The sequence below is a fragment of the Capricornis sumatraensis genome, chromosome 2 (assembly GCF_032405125.1).
Source record: "Capricornis sumatraensis isolate serow.1 chromosome 2, serow.2, whole genome shotgun sequence".
Classification (NCBI taxonomy): domain Eukaryota; kingdom Metazoa; phylum Chordata; class Mammalia; order Artiodactyla; family Bovidae; genus Capricornis; species Capricornis sumatraensis.
The window spans coordinates 32377008-32384285 of record NC_091070.1 but is presented as its reverse complement, the minus strand read 5'-3'; the positions used below and the strand labels follow the sequence as shown (position 1 = coordinate 32384285).

Here is a 7278-nt window from a genome sequence, read left to right as displayed (position 1 = left end):
TCAGGTTTTATCTTCTTTCTGGAATGTAAGCTCCATAAGAACAAAGCTCCATTTCTTAACTTTGAAATCTCTGTAAGTGTACTAGGCCAGGAATAGGTGTACTACTAATTGTCAGTTGTATGGATTCAGTATTAACATTATCTCTTGTAGTAAACATAAAATTGTCTTTTGTAGCATTTGGATGATTTATTAGGAGGTTTTCATTACTGAATAATGTAAAACATAAGGTCTCTAGCTGAAATACAACTTTATAGATACTATAAAGTGGCAGACACCAGTGACTGAGGTTAAGAAATGGAGCCCTCTGTTAAGGGTTGAACTGTGTGCATTAGAGAGAGATGTTGCAAGTTCTAGCTCCTGTGAATGTGGCCTTACTTGCAGGTGTAACCACATTAAGATGGGATTGTTAGGGTGGGCTCTAATCAGACACTAGGACTGGTGTCATTATACAAAAAGGAAAATGCCATGTGAGAGAGAAACAGGAAAATGTAGCAGAGATTGGAGTTAGGCACCAGCAAACCAGAGAACACAAAGGGTTGCTTCTGCCACAAGAAAGCTAAGAGAAAGAGGCAACAGATTCTTCAAGAGAGCCTTTAACATCATGACTCCTTTCACTTTGATTTCAAGCTTCTAGCTTTCAGAATTGGGAGACAGTACATTTCTTTAGTCACTCAGTTTGGGGCACTTTGTTTATGGCAGCTTTAAGAAACCAATAAAGCCTTCTTAATTCACTAATTTTAAACACATTTATTGAACATCTGCCAGATACTAATTTAGGTGCTTGAGATACATTGGAGAGCAAAGACAAAAATCCTGCCCTTGTGGATCTACGTTCCAAGGATGTGAAAGTAAAGCAAATAATAACAAGAATTAGAAGATATCTTCTATAGAAAAAATAATGTAGGATGAGGTGAATGGGGGGGGCTGCTAATTGCCAATTAGAATAGGGTGATTGGGGGCTTATAGTGACTCAGACAAATTAGTCAAGTGTGACACAAGAAATCTATTTGCTCTCTGCCTGTAGTTTTTGACACAGCTCCTAAAATCCTTGATTCCTGCATGATTAGGGGTGTTAGGACAGAGCTTCTAAATCCCTTAGAATTTCCTGGGTAATAGAAGTGCCTTTTGTACTTTTCACCAAAAGGTGACTCTTGGAGGGCTATTGGATGACTTTAGGATGAGAGCTGGTCACCAGAAAGTCTTAAGTCATGTTTTGAAGAACTTTCAGCCCCACCCCTGCCTGCCCCATCCTCTAGGGAGAGGACAGGGTTTGAAAATTGAGTGAATAACTGATCATGCCTGTGTGATGAAGCCTTCATAAAAATCCCTATCATACAGGGTTCACAGAGCTTCCAGAATGGTGAACATTTCAGGTGCTGGGAGAGCAGCATGCCAAAGAACCTGAGTTCCATGCTCCTTCCTGCACCTTGCCTTAGCATTTCTCCCATTTAGCTCTTCCTGAGTTGTATCCTTTTCTGTGAGCCATTCCAGGAAATTAACAAACCTCAGGAGAGACCGTATGGTGGGTTGGTCACAAATTGGGGAGGCCTGGACGTGGAATCCACATTTCATAGAACATTCACTTTACGAGTTGGTCCGTATCCCACTCAGAACACTGAACAACTTTTCGTCCTAAACGAGCGACTTTATCAGTTTAAGCTTTATTCCTCCTTTAGTCTGCTTTCCCTATGCGGCTGCTGCTGCTAAGTCGCTTCAGTCGTGTCCGACCCCGTGTGACCCCATAGACAGGAGCCCACCAGTCTCCCCCATCCCGGGAGTCTCCAGGCAAGAACACTGGAGTGGGTTGCCATTTCCTTCTCTAATGCATGAAAGAGGAAAGTGAAAGTGAAGTTGCTCAGTCGTGTCCGACTCTTAGTGACCCCATGGACTGCAGCCTACCAGGCTCCTCCGTCCATGGGATTTTCCAGGCAAGAGTACTGGAGTGGGCTGCCATCGCCTTCTCATCATAGAATGGCCCCTGCTTCCTGAGAACACCAGAAATCCAGGGGGCGCCCTCATCTCCTTAAAGTGAAAGTGAAGTCGCTCAGTCGTGTCGGACTCTGCTACCCGGTGGACTGTAGCCCGCCAGGCTCCTCCGTCCATGGGATTCTCCAGGCAAGAGTACTGGAGTGGGTTGCCATTTCCTTCTCCAGGGGATCTCCCTGACTCGGATTGAGCCCAGGTCTCACGCATTGCGGGCGGACGCTTTAACCTCTGAGCCACCAGGGTCATTTCCTTAGACCCTCTCTCAAATTCCCTGACTAAAACACAAGTCCTGTAGTAGATTCTAACACCCTCTTACTGAGACACCCCACAGGTCTCCCTCGCCGCAAGGGGTTATAAGTCAAACTTGTTCAACTACAGGAGTTTTGTTTTTTGGTCTTCGGCTGAAGGGCATTGTCAGGTGTGAGGAGAGAATGGTGACCTTGCGCCACTGTGGGGTAACTTGCTTCAAAGAGGAACAGAGAAATACGGTAAAATGGTAGCTTGCAGGGAAACTAGGTCAAAGTTCTTCGTTTTGTTTTAAGATAGAGAATTAACAGCATGTTTGTATGTTGAGGGGAAAAACCGAAACAAATTTGTCCTTTAGTAGAAGGAAAGCTAGCGGATAACATGCGGCGTACAGGAAATAGTAATTCAGGTTGGAACCTGGCGCTTCACCTACAGCGGCCGGTGAGTGAGATCCTGGAACGTGACTGGCTGTGGTGTGCACATTCGCTTCCTGGTTATTTCAAAGTTCTTAGCGAAGAGGGTAAAAAAAGCGGAAGTCCTACATTCCATAATACTTAGTAACAATTGCCCTTTCGAAGTTTCACATCTCAGTTCTTTTGTGCTTTCGTTTCAAAGAGCCTCCCCTTTACCGGAATGTTAACTTGCTAATATTTATCCAACTGGATGGATAGATTCCAAATAAGTCCCACGAACAGTGGAAGAAAACCTGATTGCGCCCTGGTTCTCACAACAGCATGGAACATTTCTCACTCTATGTTTCGCCAGAAGACATTTCCCCGTCCCTACCCCAGGAAAGCCCTATATTGAGAAAAAACGTAAAATAAACAAGAGAGAACTTCGAAGTCCTCCGACTCTCTGCTTTTCCATGGGATTGCTTAAATTTTAGAAAAGTTGCCAGTATTGAGGCTCCTAATTTTGTTCCTGATGCTGGGAGGGATTGGGGGCAGGAGAAGGGGACGACAGAGGATGAGATGGCTGGATGGCAGCACGGACTCTATGGACAGGAGTTTGAGTGAACTTCGGGAGTTGGTGATGGACAGGGAGGCCTGGCATACTGCGATTCGTGGGGTCGCAAAGAGTCGGACACGACTGAGCGACTGAACTGAACTGAACTGAATTTTGTTCTGATTAAATAAAAAACCGTCCTCTCTCAGCAATAATGCAGCAAGGCACAGTAACACAGAAAGTCAATTTCAACTGTAAACATTGGCCGTTTCAGTTTCCTCAGTGAAGGAGGAGCTAGGAGAGGGATAGGAGAAAGGAATAGGAACGAGTGCTTTTTAAGTACGCAAGCGCAATTTGAGAACTGTTTAATTTGCAAACTCGTCTTTTTTCCAGAGATTTGGTTAACACTGACAGTATCTAAAATCGGTTTAAAAAACAAAACGAAACAAAAAACCCTCGTGTGTTACAATGCTGTGGAGAGACCTCGGAATGTTAAAGCAAAGTGAGAAACCAAAAACACTTCATACGCCCAACGTGGGGCTCGAACCCACGACCCTGGGATTAAGAGTCCCATGCTCTACCGACTGAGCTAGCCGGGCGCCTGCTTGAAGGTGTTGATTTTTCTCCTCTTAAAGTGTTTAACTATATTTGATTTTGTTTTCTTATACTTCTTTATTGGTATAAAAAACATTTATGTCATGCTATGAGACGTTAACTTCCAAACTGGTTTTAAAAATTCTTTAAAACAATTCTTTAACTGTACTTATATTTAGCAATTTTTTAGCGTGGGCCTATCACAAGAGCACTGAAAATTTATGTCTGTCATTACAGAATCACTGAATCTTTTTTCTGAAGTGTTTTAAAATATTTACTACCCGATAAGTTGTTTTCTTTACATAAACACGTATCAAGACTGTTCACTTTCTATCGAATGTCATAATGGATTCTTACCATTTTGGACGCAGCGTAAATACAGTTTTTAATGAAGTTAGTTACACATGCGGAATAACAGTGGAGCTTAGTTATTTCCCTTTAATATGATCTAGTCAAGGAAAGCTAAATTGAGGAAGAGGAAACCGGTTCAGTTAAAATGAGCCCCCTTTCTCATAATTGCCTGACAATTCAGAGATAGGCCCCTCAGAGGTTGTTATTACACATCCATCACAAAAGACATGCTGAGAGGAAAGGATTGTAGAGTCTGAGTCTTATGGTAAAGAATTAATTCTAGGAGAAAAGAACTGATTTTGATCAAACTATGACAAGCTGAGATAATGGAATAATCTACAGAAATATATATATTCTGAGATACTAGTGCAGTTCTCTAGATAAGGAAATCTGCAGATTTCTATTCTACTGCTCAGAACAGCAAGATAAAACCTAATTGTAAACCTGGGAGTCACAAAGAATTCTTAGGAATAGTAATTTCTGAAACCCTAAAACACAGTTATTTACAAGTTAAACACATTGGGCACCATGTTTCCAGGGCTATTTTAATTAAAACAGAGTCATAAACTGTGGCATAAACTATGTTTAGATTCCTCAAAGTGCCCTAGGATTTAAGTAGAATATTTACAATTTTCAAGCTTGAAATATTAATGCAATTATTCACCAACAATTTTTTTTTCTTGCAGTTGCAAATTCTGGTGTATTGTAACTATTTTATAACTTGGCAGAATGTACCTGGGAAATGAATTTGTATTTATTTGCATTTTCAACACAATTATTAAGTACCTACCATGTGCAAAGCACTATTCCAATAGATGGAAGTATAAACAGATTCTGATAACCTCAAAAGCCTTTATCACCCTATAAGAAAGATATATGCGTAGATTACATACTGATTTTAGATGTACTATTTCCAAAAGTAACTTAAAATAATTAAAACACATCCATACTCACACCTTTTAAGTTTTCTAATGAATTAGGCAAATAATCATGAACCTTAGACCATAAACTCAATGCATTTTTCCAAGGTACAAGATAAATCAACAATCCAGCCCCCACATAAACAGTTAATCTGATAATGGGTTCAGAAAGAGCTCCAAATTCATAATTGTTAATGAATACACAGTAGGCCGTAGGCACTCAAATTGTGTTTATCACACACAAACAGGAAAGTTAATTAAGGGTTTCACTGGATCCTTAAACAAGTTTGGAGTACTAATACTAGTACCTTCAAGGTGAACCCTTCTAGGACTATACTCTAGCTTTCTTCAGCATTTTCTTGGCCTCAAACCTGCATCTGTCTCCTGCATTGGTACGAGAATTCTTTACCACTAGTAACACCTGGGAAGAAGTCCTTTCTTGGCCTACAGTGGTCTAACTCAGGACTCTTCATGAAAAAATTGCAGCTAGGATATTTCAGTGAGGGTCAGACAAATTAAACTGCTAGTCTTCCAAGTATATCCATATCCTTTTTATCCAGTTATTCATGAATAAAAACTTTTGATTATAATGCTTCATTAATAGGAAGAAGCAATTGAATTTCCTTTTCCCTTTACTTTCTACATTTAATTGTTCAGCAAGCCTGCACATCTAAAATCCATCCACATATTTCCACCTCCACTGCGACAACTCTACTCACTCTCCATTACTGCTTGCCCACTGGACTGCAAGATTTCCAACTAGTCTCTGTATTTCTATTCTTCCCTGTATTTATCTTTCTCCACACAGAAGCAAGAGACTTCATTTAATAATCATATCATTCTGCTTAAAAAACTGCTAATGATCTCATAGTGTAATGCCAATAAAGCACAGAAGTCTCTGTGTTTCTACTCTTTTTCCTATAGTATAATGCCAGTAAAGCACAGTGCTTCTACTCTTTCTTCTAACGCCAATAAAGCATAGGAGTCTCTGTGCTTCTACGCTTTCATATATGTATCATTCTCCATACAGAAGCAAGAGACTTCATTTAATAATTATATCATTCTGCTTACAAAACTGTGATGATCTCATAGTATAAAGCCCAAAGGGAAGAGAAAAATTAGAAAATCACCATTTGGAAACCATCATCATAAGAATCATCAGATACTATAATTAGCAGGTAAAAGGTTGAGGAATAGCAGGATATTTACATAGTCTCCAGGTATTTCTGCATAAGATGTTTATAAATTACAAAGGGCAAAAGTGAAACTTCAGTGGAGAAATCTAAAGCAAGTGATCAAAGTTAACATCATCACTAGTGGAACAAATTGACACAATGTGCCTCCTAACATAAAGTTCTAATATGAATAGAAGGTTACTTTTGTCATATTCCTGACAAAAATGCATTTATCCAAATCGAATCATGAAAAAACATCATACAAACCTAAACTGTGGAATATCTTATAAAGTAAATGTTTTTTGTCAATAGTGTTAATGCCATGAAATCTAAAGAAATATTAAGAAAGTGTTTTCCAGATTAAAGGTGACTAGAGACATGACAACTGAATACAACATGTGATCTTGGATTTTCTTTGGCTGTGAAGGGCATTATTGAGGGATTTGCCAAAATCTGTAAACAAAGTCTGCAGATTAAAAAAAAAAAAGGAATGGTACTTTTCTATTTTCACAGTTACAGTGTGGATATTTAAAATGATGTTCTTTTGGGGGAAATACACACGGAAGTATTTAGCAGTTTAAAAAATGCTGACAGCTTTCCATTTAAAATCAGATTAAAATTCGAACTATTATGAAATCTGATTCCATATCCACCTCTCTGATTTCATTTCCTGTCACTCTCTCCCGCTTAAGGCCATACTGACCTGACAGTTCCTATAAGCCAAGCTTATACTGAGATAACAATCCCAAATTTCCATTTAAGTATCACCTATTCGGAAAGTCATTCCTTAAATAACAGGTTTAAAGTTCAAACTTCCATTGTCTCTCTCTCTTTTTTTTTTTTTTTACCAAAAGGTGCAACTATTTGCCCATTTACTCCCTGTTGCCTGTTTCTTCCCATTGAGTGTAAAGGATGAGGTGCCGTCTCTTTCATCGTTTCATCAGCAGGGTGTAACTTGAGTATTTGGGACATACAGAGTTCAACAAATAATATTTAATCAAGCTTATCCTCAATTCTACTAGAGTTATACAAAGGGTACTAATCCTGTAAAATTCCGACCT

The 7278-nt window shown here is 39.5% G+C and overlaps 1 non-coding gene across 1 annotated transcript; it reads right to left on the bottom strand.

Moving 5' to 3' along the window:
• Nucleotides 1-3703: 3703 nt before the first annotated feature.
• Nucleotides 3704-3776, bottom strand: TRNAK-CUU (transfer RNA lysine (anticodon CUU)). Its single transcript has one exon. It is a non-coding gene; the product is annotated as a tRNA-Lys (tRNA).
• Between the last annotated feature and the right edge of the window lie 3502 nt (nt 3777-7278).